Consider the following 14,278-nt stretch of genomic DNA (forward strand, 5'->3'; position numbering starts at 1 on the left):
GGGCTCAAGCTATCCTTCCCCCTCAGCTTCCTGAGTGGCTGGTTCTATAGGTGCACACCACCGCATACAGCAATGCTGGTGTCTTTGAGGTGAGGCATGATAAACTTGGTTCTGCAATCAGAAATACCTGCAAACTAAAATCGGCTCTACTGCAGAAAAGTACTACTTCTGTCAGGGATGAAGGAGCACTGTTAGGTTCACTCATAGGAACTGAAAGTAATAGAAGGAGCCAATCTCTTCTTCCCTTCCAGCTCTGCGGTCTCCCTCTAGTGCCCCCTATTAGCAGAGCCAAACATAGATCTAGCTGGTAAAGCAGAAGTGTGTCTTGCAGAGCCCCAGCCTCAGTAACTCAAAGCTGAGTATAGACAGGCTGGTTTGGAGCTCAGGTAATAATATTGGGCACAGTCCACCTCTTTGGCTACTCAGTATCCACATGCACTTGCCTCTACATTATTATTATTATTTTTTTTTGAGACTGAGTCTTGACATATCTCCCAGGCTGGAGTGCAATGGCGCAATCTTGGCTCACTGCAACCTCTGCCTCCTGGGCTCAATCGATTCTCCTGCCTCAGCCTCCCGAGCAGCTGGTACCCACCACCAAGCTCAGCTAATTTTTGTATTTTTAGTAGAGATGGGGTTTCACCATGTTGGCCAGGCTGGTCTCGAACTCCTAACCTCATGATCCGCCCACCTTGGCCTCCCAAAGTACTGGGACTACAGGAGTGAGCCACCGCTTTTGGCCTGCCTCTACATTTTTGAACCTCCATATAACAAGGCAACTCCAGTCTTCCACCTAACAAAGTGCAACTATACAACTATCTTTTGTATAAGTACATTCTCACCCACTCCACCAAAATGAAGAAATGTGGAATCTTTTTTTTGTTTTTTGGAGACAGAGTCTCGCTCTGTCACTCAGGCTTGGAGTGCAGTGGCATGATCTCGGCTCACTGCAACCTCTGCATCCCAGGTTGAAGCGATTCTCCTGCCTCAGCCTCCCAAAAAGCTGGGACTACAAGCACATGCCACCATGCCCGGCTGACTTTTTTTTTTTTTTTTAGACAGAGTCTTGCTCTGTCACCCAGGCTGGAGTGCAGTGGCCTGATCTTGACTCACTGCAACCTCCACCTCCCGGGTTCAAGCGATTCTTCTGCCTCAGCCTCCTGAGTAGCTGGGACTACAGGCACGTGCCACCACACCCAGCTAATTTTTGTATTATTAGTAGAGACGGGGTTTCTCCATGTTGGTCACGTTGGTCTCAAACTCCTGACCTCAAGATCTGCCCGCCTCAGCCTCCAAGTGCTGGGATTACAGGCATGAGCCACCATCTGGCCTTTTTTTTTTGGGGGGGGGATGAGTCTCGCTCTGTTGCCCAGGCTGGAGTGCAGTGGCGCGATCTTGGCTCACTGCAACTTCCACCTCCTGGGCTCAAGCAATTCTCTTCCCTCAGCCTCCCGAGTAGCTGGGATTACAGGCGTCCACCACCATGCCCAGCTAATTTTTGTATTTTTAGTAGAGACGGGGTTTCAGCATGTTGGTCATGCTGGTCTGGAACTCCTGACCTCAACTGATCTGCCCACCTCAGCCTCCCAAAGTGCTAGGATTACAGGAGTGAGCCACCTCGCCCAGCCAATTTTTTGTATATTTAGTAGAGACGGGGTTTTGCCATGTTGCCCAGGCTGGTCATGAACTCCTGAGCTCAGGCAATCTGCCCGCCTCAGCCTCCCAAAGTGCTAGGACTACAGGCATGAGCCACCGCGCCTCGCCAGAAATGCGGACTCTCAACAGTCATTCTATCTGTCTTTGGGATATGTTAATAACTCCTCAAAATCAGTCACTTTCCTGTCTGGAAATGCTATTACTTAAAACTGAATTGTAAAGTTAAACAAAATTTGCATAAAATAATAAAAGGAGAAGAGAAAATTATATACATGTATTTATTTATATATTTATATATGTGTATGTATAACTACAAATTATTTATCAATATATTCATCTTATATTTATTTTATAATTTAAAAAAAAAATTTTTGGTAGAGATGGGGTTTCACCATTGTTGTCCAGGCTGGTCTTGAACTCCTGGGCTCAAGCAACTCACCCACCTTGGCCTCCCAAAGTGCTGGGATTACAGGCATGAACCACCATGCCTGGCCTATAATTATTACTTTTTTTTTTTTTTGGAGGCAGAGTCTTGCTCTGTTGCCAGGCTGGAGAGCAGTGGCGCGATCTCGGCTCACTGCAACCTCTGCCTCCCAGGTTCAAGCAAGAGCCTCAGCCTTCCAAGTAGCTAGGACTACAGGCGTGCACCACCACGCCCAGCTAATTTTTGTATTTTTAGTAGAGACGGAGTTTCACCATGTTGGCCAGGCTGGTCTCTAACTCCCGACCTCAAGTGATCCGCCTGCCTTGGGCTCCCAAAGTGCTGGGATTACAGGTTTGAGCCACCGTGCCCAGCCGATTTACAGAATTTTGGACCACCAGATAGTTCTCTGAAGTACCAGGCCCATGAGTTTTTGTGATATTTCCCTCCCATCCTTTATTTCATGTTTTACTAAGGCATCTAAAAGTACTTTCTACTTCTTTGTTACATGCTAGGTCAAGATAATCAAGGTCTCTGTGGACTACATCATGACAGAGAACCAAGAAGTTGACACAAACTTGAGGCAAGACTGTGCAAGTGTACTTTGGGCTCTAAAATGTAAAAGCAAATGGCTTCTGGTCTTCCCTTCCCTCCGCTTCCCTTCCCTCCCCTTCCCTCCACTTCCCTCTCCTCCCCCCCTTCCTTCCTTTCTTTCCTTTCTCTCTCTCTCCCTCCCTCCCTCTTTCTCTTTCTTCCTTCCTTTCTTTCCTTCCTTCCTTCCCTCTCTCTCTCTCACTCTCTCTCTCTGTGTTTCTTCCTTTTTTTGAGATGGAGTCTCGCCGCACTGTCACCCAGGCTGGAGTGCAGTGGCGCGATCTTGGCTCACTGCAACCTCCACCTCCCGGGTTCAAGCGATTCTCCTGCCTCAGCCTCCTGAGTAGCTAGGATTACAGGCACCTGCCACCACACCCAGCTAATTTTTTTGTATTTTTAGTAGAGACGGCGTTTCACCATGTTGACCAGACTGGTCTCGAACTCCTGACCTTGTGATTCGCCCGCCTCAGCCTCCCAAAGTGCTGGGATTACAGGTGTGAGCCACCGCGCCTGGCCTTCTTTCATTTTTTTTTTTTTTTTGAGATGGAGTTTCACTCTTGTCGCCCAGGCTGGAGTGTAATGGCGCAATCTCGGCTCACCGCAACCTCCGCCTCCCAGGCTCCTGCCTCAGCCTCCTGAGTAGCTGGGATTACAGGCTTGAGCCACCTCTCCTGGCTAATTTTGTATTTTTAGTAGAGACAGGGTTTCTCCATGTTGGTCAGGCTGGTCTCGAACTCCTGACCTCAGGTGATCCGCCCGCCTTGGCCTCCAAAGTGTTGGGATTACAGGCATGAGCCACCATGCCCGGTGGCTCCTGGTATTTCTTACAAACTACATGGAGGAAAAAAATCATGTGCCAGGTCAACAGCTGAACACCAAATGCCAGGTGCACTGCTACAACTGGAACAGCAGCTGTAATTGGAGTTATTATTTGATAAAATTTATTATACTTTTTTTTTTGGAGACAGGGTCTTACTCTGTTGCCCAGGCTGGAGTGCAGTGGTGTGAACATGGATCAATGTAGCCTCGACCTCCGGGGCTCAAACAATCTTCCCACTTTAGCCTCCCAAGTAGCTGGGACCACACGTGTGTACCACCATGCCTGACTACTTTTTAAATTTTTTGTAGAGACAGGATCTCCCTGTGTTGCCCAGAGTGGTCTTGAACTCCTGGGCTAAAGTGATCCTCCTGCCTCAGCCTCCCAAAGTGCTGGATTACAGATGTGAGTCACTGTGCCTGGCCACTTTTTTTTTTTTATGACAAGCACCAGGGTCTTACTGTGCTGCCCAGGCTCAAATGCAGTGGCTATTTACAGGTGCTATCTCAGTATTGATCATCACAGGAGTTTTGACCTGCTCCATTTCTGACTTGGGCTGGTTCACCCCTCCTTAGGCAAACTGGCGGCCCCTCGCTCCCAGGAGATCACCATATTGATGCCAAACTTAGTGCAGACACCCTATCAGAATAGTGCAATATAGCTCAGAACTCCTGAACTCAAGCAATCCTCCTGCCTCAGCCTCCTGAGTACCCGGGACTACTTTCATTCTCCAAGATCCAGTTGCCTTATTTATTGGCCAAACATGTGTGTTAAATAGGAAAATGACAGAATGCATCACCTTAGCATCTTTCAAGTCTTTGATGGTGACACTAATATCTGCAACTTCTCCAACGTATTAGTCAGCTAGGACTGCCAAAACAGAATGCCACAGGCTGGGTGATGTGAAGAACAGAAATTTATCTTGTCACAGTTCTAGAGGCTGGAAGTCCAAGATCAAGGTGCCAGCAGGGTTGGTTTACAGTGAGACCTCTCTATGGCTTGCAGATGACAGCCTTCTTACTCTATTTTCACATGGCCTTTTTTCTGTGCACAAATACTCCAAGTGTTTCTTCCTCTTCTTGTTTTTCTTTCTTTCTTTCTTTCTTTTTTTTTTTGAGACAGAGTTTCGCTCTTGTTGCCCAAGCTGGAGTGCAATGATGCAATCTCAGCTCACTGCAACCTTTGCCTCCTGGGTTCAAGTGATTCTCCTGCCTCAGCCTCCCAAGTAGCTGGGATTACACGCATGTGCCACCATGCCCGGCTATTTATATATATATATATTATATATACATAATTTTTTTTTTTGAGACGGAGACTTGCTCTGTTGCCCAGGCTGGAGTGCAGTGGCGCGATCTTGGTTCACTGCAACCTCTGCCTCCTGGGTTCAAGCGATTCTCCTGCCTCAGCCTCCCGAGTAGTTGGGACTACAGGCGCATGCCACCATGCCCGGCTATTTTTTTGTATTTTTAATAGAGATGGGGTTTCACCCTGTTAGCCAGGATGGTCTCGATCTGCTGACCTCATGATCTGCCCGCCTCGGCCTCCCAAAGTGCTGAGATTACAGGCGTGAGCCACCGCGCCCGGTCTTAATTTTATATTTTTTTAGTAGAGACGGGATTTCACCATGTTGGTCAGGCTGGTCTTGAACTCCTGACCTCAAGTGATCCACCCACCTCGGCCTCTCAAAGGGCTGTGATTACAGGGGTGAGGCACCGTGCCCGGCCTCTTTCTCTTTTTAGAAAGACCCAAGTCCTATCGGATTAGGGTAGGCCCTATCTCTAGATACAGTCACATTGGAGGTTTAGGGCTTCAACATATGGATTTGTAGGGGGTGTGGGGGGCAGTCACAGTTCAATTCACAACACCCAGGTATGCAGTTTACTTCTAGTTTGCTGTCTTCATAGACAGGGAGAAGGCCCAGAGGCATCTACTTGGCCTTTCCCACCATAAGGGCCCTTACTCTATGGGTCAGAGAGCCAACTGAACCCATGTTAGTTGTTAAATATGTCAATTCCACTTATACATTCAGGAACTTGGGAGATAACCCCAAGATATGTCCAAAGAGGCTACCAAGAGCCCCTACTTTAACTGGTAGGCCACAGTGGCATTTTGGGTCCCCAGGAATTAGCATCAGTTCAGAGCCAATATTTAGTAATCCCCTAAAAGTCTGGATGTTTCCTTTTCCCCACCGCACAGTTGCTCTAGTAAAGGGTTATAGATGTTATGAAGAAAATTTGAGGGAAAATTTACCATATATATTTCGGCAGTGTTGCTGGGTCCTTTCTTAAGGGGACTTGGCCTCCCTTTCAATCAAGGGGCTCTAGGTCTGTTAACTGACTTAGGTCTAAAAACTGGATAAGAGGCCATGCCTCCCCATTGTTGGTGATTCAAATCATATTTCTAGCCACTAGATTCTCACAAAGACTCTACTGCTCTTGATGGCAAATGCATCTACCTTGTCTTTGTCGGTTAAGCACTACTACTTGGCCTCTGATACTCTGAGATCCTCTCGTCTCCACTGAAACTAGGGAGCCCATCTCAATGGCAGAATTTCCAACTATCATTCTTGAATCACAGAGGAGAGTCCCCACAGAGCTTTCTGAGAATGCAGATGCTCCCCTCACCAATACATTTCTCAACGCTGTGGTGAACAGAGTGTCCTCTGGGCCCTCTTGGGAGACAGAGAGGACACAAAGTTCACATATGATAAATTTATTACAACATTCTTTTCTCTCTGGTCCTTTGAATTTTGTCCTCTCCAGTGAATTCTTCCCATCTTAGCCTCATTAAACATAGGTACTAGCTGGGCACAGTGGCTCACACCTGTAATCCCAGAACTTTGAGAGGCTGAGGCAGGTGGATCGCCTGAGCCCAGGAGTTTGAGACCAGCCCAGGCAACATGGCAAAATCCCGTCTCTACAGAAACGACAAAAATTAGCTGGGTGTGGCTGGGCGCGGTGGCTCACGCCTGTAATCCAGCACTTTGAGAGGCCAAGGCGGGTGGATCACCAGAGGTCAGGAGTTTGAGACCAGCCTGGCCAACAATGGTGAAACCCCGTCTCTACTAATAATACAAAAATTAGCCAGGTGTGATGGTGCATGCCTGTAATCCTAGCTACTTGGGAGTCTGAGGCAGGAGAATTGCTTAAACCCGGGAGGTGGAGGTTGCAGTGAGCTGAGATTGCGCCATTGCACTCCAGCCTGGGCGACAAGAGCGAAACTACATCCAAAAAAAAAAAAAAAAAATTAGCTGGGTGTGGTGGCACACGCCTGTAGTCTCAACTACTCAGAAGGCTGAGGCAGGAGGCTTGCTTGAGCCTGGGAAGTCGAGGCTGCAGTGAGCTGAAATTGTACCAGCCCGGGCATCAGAGCAAGACCCTATCTCAAAAATAAATACATAAATTAAATAAAATAACAGAAGTAACATTAAGTCAGATTTTCAGTCAACCAACCAAGTAAGCCATTAGAGCCACTTGCAGCTATGTGAAGTAACACTTTAAATTCAGAATCTCTGACAAGTGCATACACATCAATACATTTGGCTCAGTCCTGTGTTATATTTCATCCTTATAGGTCTAACATTCTAAGAATCCACTCCCATGTGTATTCCCCAGATTTCTGTCTATATGTCAGCAAAATCTTGAAATGATTGTGATGTATAAGTTATTTCCTTCTGAGTCAGATTTTCTACTTGCCTCCTTGGAGAATGCTGAGATTGCATCCTAGTTGTGGGTCTGGTGGCAACAAGGGGTGGCTTGGGTGGATCTTGGGGAGAATGGCATATCTTTGCAAGGTATATATCCTGCCCCAGAAGTTATTACAAGATTTTCAAGCAAGGGAAGCCAGGTTTCCTGAGACACAAGTCAACAAGATGCTTCTACTAGCAAGAGAAGCTCAAAGAGAAAGATAAATCTAAGATTTTCACATTTGTCTGAGTCAAATCAGATGTCCTTATTCCAAGTTTCAGGGTCCTACTCCTGAATCACAGGAAAGACTTAGTTAAACTGAATTCAGCTGATGGAATTCTGCAATATGCACAATTTTCATGTTTTATTTGTAGCAAATCAGTCTGGTGGCTACAGGAAATAAGAGATTCTTTTATGGCTATCAGAGAAGCCCTACAGTTCTCTGACCACGAGTTCAGCTGAGAGTTTAAAGACCTGAGCTGGTAATTTTTTTTTCCTGCAAGGCCCATGATGCAACTGGAAGAATCGGTCCCATATCATAGTCCCTATAGTCATTATCACTGCCATAACAGTTAGTGCAACCACCATTTGGGCCCCCGAGACAGACACTTCCTTTGGTTGGCACTTCATCACAAATAACCACAGGCGATGATTTCATTAATTATGAGGCCACAGCATGCTATGGATCACATTCTCATTGGCAAGGAGCTCAGCACATTCAAACCCAATGACACAGCCAAGCTGATTTCCTAATCCCATCTTTTGGGGTCTTTTTCCTGGGGCCACTCCTAGTACCAATTTCTGTATCAGTCAGGGTCCAGGCAATGAGAGAGAAACCACATCAGTCACTGACAGAGAGAATTTAATATAAAGAATGGTTAGAATAGTTAACTAGGAATAAATTGTTAACTAGATAACTCTAAGGGTAAAAAGAAAACTAAGATATCATGGAGGCAGCAATAGACAGCAAGAAGCATCTATAACTCCTCGGGCTAAGAGTACAAAGGCAAGAGTTTGGAATTACTCAAAGTTAAAACCTTAGAGGAGGGCCTCTGCAGAGCTGAAACTCGGACCTCTAAGTCTGATGCTCCATCTAGTCTTTGAGCTTGAAGAACTCAGACCTCTGAAGACAGGATACTACCCAGCTGGTGCTGGTGTCTCTGAGTGGAACACAATGGAACTGGTTTGGCAATATTGGTAAAAACTACAAAGTGGATTCAGCAGCTGCTACAGGAAGGACCTGCTACTGTCTGGGTGAGGGAGTGTTGCCAGAGTGACGCTTACAGGAATAGGAAGCAAAAAGAAGAGTCCCAGCTGGGCACGGTGGCTCACACCTGTAATCCCAGCACTTTGGGAGGCCAAGGCAGGCAGATCACCTGAGATCAGAAGTTCGAGACCAGCCTGGCCAACAAGGCGAAACCCTGTCTCTACCAAAAATACAAAAATTAACCGGGCGTGGTGGCGGGCGCCTGTAGTCCCATCTACTCGGGAGGCTGAGGCAGGAGAATCACTTGAATCCGGGAGGCAGAGGGTTGCAGTGAGCCGAGATTGTGCCACTGCATTCCAGCCTGGGTGACGGGAGGGAAACTCCATCTCAAAAAAAAAAAAAAAAAAGTGTCCCTTCTTCTTCCTCTGGCTTCACTGTCTCCCTCTGGTGGCCCTTATTGGGAAAGCCAAACACAGAGCCTACCGAAGCAAAAACGTGATTTTCAGAGCTTCAGCTCCAGTATCTCATTGTAGCGAATATGTGGGTGGGTTTGGAGCTGAGAGACAGTAACTTAATAACTAGCATTGTTTTTGTTTTGTTTTGTTTTGTTTTGTTTTTTGAGACAGAGTCTGGCTCTGTCTCCCAGGCTGGAATGCAGCGGCCCGATCTCGGCTCACTTCAACCTCCGCCTCCTGGGCTCAAGCAATTCTGCCTCAGCCTCCTGAGTGGCTGGGACTACAGGCGTCTGCCACCACGCCCAGCTAATTTTTGTATTTTTAGTACAGACGGGGTTTCACCATATCGGCCAGGTTGTTCTCGAACTCCTGATCTTGTGATCCGCCCGCCTTGGCCTCCTACAGTGCTGGGATTACAGGCGTGAGCCACCGCGCCCGGCCCTAGCACTGTTGTCTTTATAAAGTATTCCAAGAAAGGGGTGAGTTTAGGTGAGAATATGCTGGATTTCAACAGAAATAGAAAATAGAGAAAGAACAAAGATCATAGGTCTTTCAGGGTTAGAAAAGCTGACTGCTTCTGGACAACAAATAGTACAAAGTAAGATAGAAAAGGTTTTAGGGCAGGGTGCGATGGCTCATGCCTGTAATCCCAGCACTTTAGGAAGTCGAGGCGGAAGATCACTTGAGCCCAGGAGTTCAAGACCAGCCTGGGCAACATAGAGAAGCCCTGTCTCTACAAAAAAAATCAAAAATAAAAATTAGCCAGGCATGTTGGAGCATACCTATACTCCCAGCTACTTGGGAGGCTGAGGCAAGAAGATCACCTGAGCCCAGGGAGGTGGAGGCTGCAGTGAGCTGTGACTGTACCACTGCACTCCAGCCTGGGCAACAGAGTGAGACCCTGGCTCAAAAAAAAAAATAAATAAATAAATAAATAGAAAAGGTCTTGAACAACATGAATTTAAAGATGCAATCTTTTTTTTTTTTTAAAAACCACTGTCTGGCTCTGTTGCCCAGGCTGGAGTGCAGTGGCACAATCTCAGTTCACTGCAACCTCTGCCTCCTGGGTTCAAGTGATTTTCATGCCTCAGCCTCCCAAATAACTGGGATTACAGGCACGTGCCATCACACCCAGCTAATTTTTGTGTTTTTAGTAGAAATGAGGTTTTGCCATGTGGCCCAGGCTGGTCTCAAATTCCTGGACTCAAGTGATCAGCCTGCATTGACCTCCCAAAATGCTGGGATTACAGGCATGAGCCACTGTGCCTGGCCTAAGGATGCAATCTTTCTAAGGTAAATATCAGGTTAAGAGTGTGGCCTGCATGGCCAGGTGCAGTGGTGGCATGTGCCTGTAGTTCCAGCTAATTAGGGGGCTGAAGTAGAAGGATTGCTTGAGCCTGGGAGGTTGAGGCTGCAGTGAGCTGTGATCACACCACTGCACTCCAACCTGGGTGACAGCATGAGACCCTGACTCAAAAAAAAAAAAAAAAAGAGCAAAAACTATAAAACTCTTAGAAGAAAACATAAGGAGAAAACTGCATGACATCAGATTTGGCAATGATTTTGAAAAGGCAACTCACAGAATAGGAGAAAATTTTGCAAATCATGTATCAGATAAGGGATTAATACCTAAAATATATAAAGAACTCCAACAACTCAACAACAATAAAAAAAAAAAAAAACCCAAAACAGGTAAGGTTAGGAATAGATATTTCTCCAAAGACATATAAGTAGCCAATAAGCACATGAAATGATACTCAATACCACTAATCATCAGGAAAATTTAAATCAAAATACCACTTTACACTCACCAAGGTGGCTAGAATTAAAAAACAGAAAATAACAAATGTTTGTGAGGATATACAGAAATTGGAACCCTTTTGCATTGCTGGTGGGAATGTAAAATGCGCAACTGCTGTAGAAAACAGTATGGCCATTCTTCAAAAAAGCAAACATGGAACTACCATATAATCCAGCAATTCTACTTCTGGCTGTATACACAAAAGAATTGAAAGCAGAGATTTGAACAGATATTTTTCTATCTGTTATATAAAATATTCATAACAGCACTATTCATTATAGCCACAAGGCAGAAGCTATCCAAATGACCATTGACAGATGAATGGATAAACAAGATGTACTACAATGGAATATATGCAGCCTTAAAAAGAAATTCTGGTGGCTCGGCTCGGTGGCTCACACCTATAATCCCAGCACTTTGGGAGGCTGAGGTGGGCGGATCACGAGGTCAGGAGATCGAGACCATCCTGGCTAACACAGTGAAACCCCATCTCTACTAAAAATACAAAAAAAAAAAAAAAAATTAGCCAGGCGTGGTGGCGGGCACCTGTAGTCCCAGCTACTCAGGAGGGTGAGGCAGGAGAATAGCATGAACCCGGGAGGTGGAACTTGCAGTGAGCCGAGATCGCGCCAGTGCACTCCAGTCTGGGCGACAGAGCGAGACTCCGTCTCAAAAAAAAAAAAAAAAAAAAAAAAAAACACTTTTCCGGGAGTAGAGGACTCTAAGGAGCTAGAGCAGGACAGTCACAAAATGGACAAGAATGGGTCCCCAATAATTGGGCGGAACAGACCTCCCTTCCTAAACCTGCACTAGACTATGAAGTAAAAAAGAAAGGAACTTTTATTATTAAGCCACTGAGTTTTGGCGGTTGTTTGGTATCGCCGTTAGCCTACGTTGCATAATATCCCTAATCCCTAAATTCAATAGTTTTTCTCATCCTTTCCTTAACAGCATATGACCCTGCTAACCATTTCTTTCTTCTTGAAACTTTTTTCTTGAGACAGGGTCTCACTCTGTCACCCACATTGGAGTGCAGTGGTGTGATCACTGCTCACTGCAGCCTCGACCTCCTGGGATCAGGTGACCCTCCCACCTCAGTCTCCCGAGTAGCTGAGACTACAGACGCCCACCAGGATACCTGGCTAATTTTTGTATTTTTTGTAGAGATGGGGTTTCACCATGTTGCCTAGGCTAGTCTCAAACTCCTGGGCTCAAGCGATCCACCTGCCTCAGCCTCCCAAAGTGCTAGGATTACAGACACGAGCCACTGTGCCTGGCCTTGAAACTCTCTTTTCTGCCAATGATACAATTTGTTTCTGGTCCTTTAATGATAATAATGATAATACAATAGCTACCATTCATGAAGTTCTTGCCATACAGGCACTGTGCTAAGTGCTTTATCTTCATGACTGCCCATGTGGTAGATGCTATCACCCCCACTGTAGATGAGAAAACAGGCTTAGAGAGGTTGAGCCACCTACCCAAACTCTTTTTTTTGTTTTTTTTTTTGAGACAGAGTCTCACTCTGTCGCCCAGGCTGGAGTGCAGTGGCGCAATCTCGGCTCACTGCAAGCTCCGCCTCCTGGGTTCACGTCATTCTCCTGCCTCAGCCTCCCCAGTAGCTGGGACTACAGGCGCCCGCCACCACACCTGGCTAATTTTTTGTATTTTTAGTAGAGACGGGGTTTCACTGTGTTAGCCAGGATGGTCTCGATCTCCTGACCTCGTGATCCGCCTGCCTCTGCCTCCCAAAGTGCTGGGATTACAGGCGTGAGCCACCGCGCCCAGCCAACCTACCCAAACTCTTACAGCCCCTCTCTCTTCTCTCTCCACACTCTTTTTTTGACAATCCCATCCAACAGCATGGCTGCTGTAATTACCGTGTCTGTGTGCATGGTTCCCTGACCACTCTCTTGGTCTCCAGTTCCACATTTCCTGGCACATAAATGTGCTGCTTGGTATCGTAAACCCAACATGTCCAAAATGCAGCTATTGCTTTGTTAGCACTGTTCTCAACACTTTTCATATGGTAACATTTAATTCCCACCACCACCCTATGAGATGTTATTATTCTTTTATCTATGAGCTAGATATTATTATCTACATTTTACAGATGAGTAAACTGAGGCTTAGAGAGTCAGTATCTGGCTCAAGTTTACACAGTTAGTACACAGTAGAGCTGGGCTTGGGGCTGATTTCAAGGCCTAGATTAAGACCTCAGCTCCATTCACACTGGTCTCTCCCTGTCCTATCCTGTTCCATTTCCTGCCTTCTATATTCATTCTGTACCCTGAACTTTCAAATCCTCCCTATCCTTCAAAGTCTAGCTCAACTATCATTTGTCCATGAAGTCTTTTCAGGTATCCCAAGCTGGAAGGGATCTCCATCTCGTGTGAACTTACAGAGTACATGCTCTCTGCCTCACTTACCTTTTTCTAAGCACACAAATAAAACTTGAATTCATTCTAATCATAAAAAGTTCAAGTAGGGCTGGGCACGGTGGCTCACGCCTGTAATCCCAGCACTTTGGGAGCCCAAGGAGGGTGGATCACGAGGTCAGGAGTTCGAGACCAGCCTGGCCAACATGGTGAAACCCCGTCTCTACTAAAAAATACAAAAATTAGCTGGGCGTGGTGGCGGGCACCTGTAATCCCAGCTACTTGGGAGGCTGAGGCAGGATAATTGCTTGAACCTGGGAGGCAGAGGTTGCAGTGAGCCAAGATCGCACCACTGCACTCCAGCCTGGGTGACAGAGCAAGACTCCGTCTCAAAAAAAAAAAAAAAAAAAAAAGTTCAAGTAGTGAGATATAGAGCAAGAAGCTTCAGTGTCCTTTCACTCCCCAGAATTTATTGCTTTCTGCCTTGATTAAAGTTTCTGTGTCTGCTAGCAACTCTTATTAGACAGTTATTTGAGGACAGGAGGCATAGCTGAGTCATCTTTATTCCCTTAAAATAGGCATTAATAAACAATTACTGAAAGAATCAATCAGTTTCAAATCCCTTGAGCCTGCACATATTACATTTTCAGATGACAGTGAGAGGGTCTATTCAATAAAAGTAACATTTTTCCAGGAGGACTGGTAAAGGTATGTCAAACACTCTCCTCCCACCTTCATTAAAGAACAAAAAAAAGCATCTACTTCTAGGTACGTGAGGCTGAGGCGTCTGGTTTCTGTTTTAGCAGGGTCTCAGAAGGAAATGACTTTTCTCTGAAACTGTAGACACCCCACCTAGCTGTGGCATTGTTAGGCCTCAGGGTAAACAGGAAACTTCCTGCCTTGGGCCCTTCATGTCCCTCTCCCAGACTATTAAAGAGACTTAATAGGATGGTAAAAGGACAGCTGCTGGTCATAAAATCAGCCCATTCCTTAGATCCTCAGAGAACAACTAAATCCCTGCAAGGTCAGAGAGAAAACCTTGTCCAGCTCACGCCACGTGCACCCATCTAGCTGGGTTCCTGTTACAAGGTTTCTGGGCATGATGAGATCTAGTGTGAAAGTTAAACTGAGACTGCCAGAGCAGTGACATCACACCTACTCTGTGGGGTCTGAGTCACCTCTTCCAGTAGAGGAATAATCAGTCCTGATTATCCCCCAAAAGGAGGCAAAGAGGAGAGCGAAGAACCCAGTGCTCCTACCTCG

The sequence above is a fragment of the Gorilla gorilla genome, chromosome 1, assembly GCF_029281585.2.
Source record: "Gorilla gorilla gorilla isolate KB3781 chromosome 1, NHGRI_mGorGor1-v2.1_pri, whole genome shotgun sequence".
NCBI lineage: Eukaryota > Metazoa > Chordata > Mammalia > Primates > Hominidae > Gorilla > Gorilla gorilla.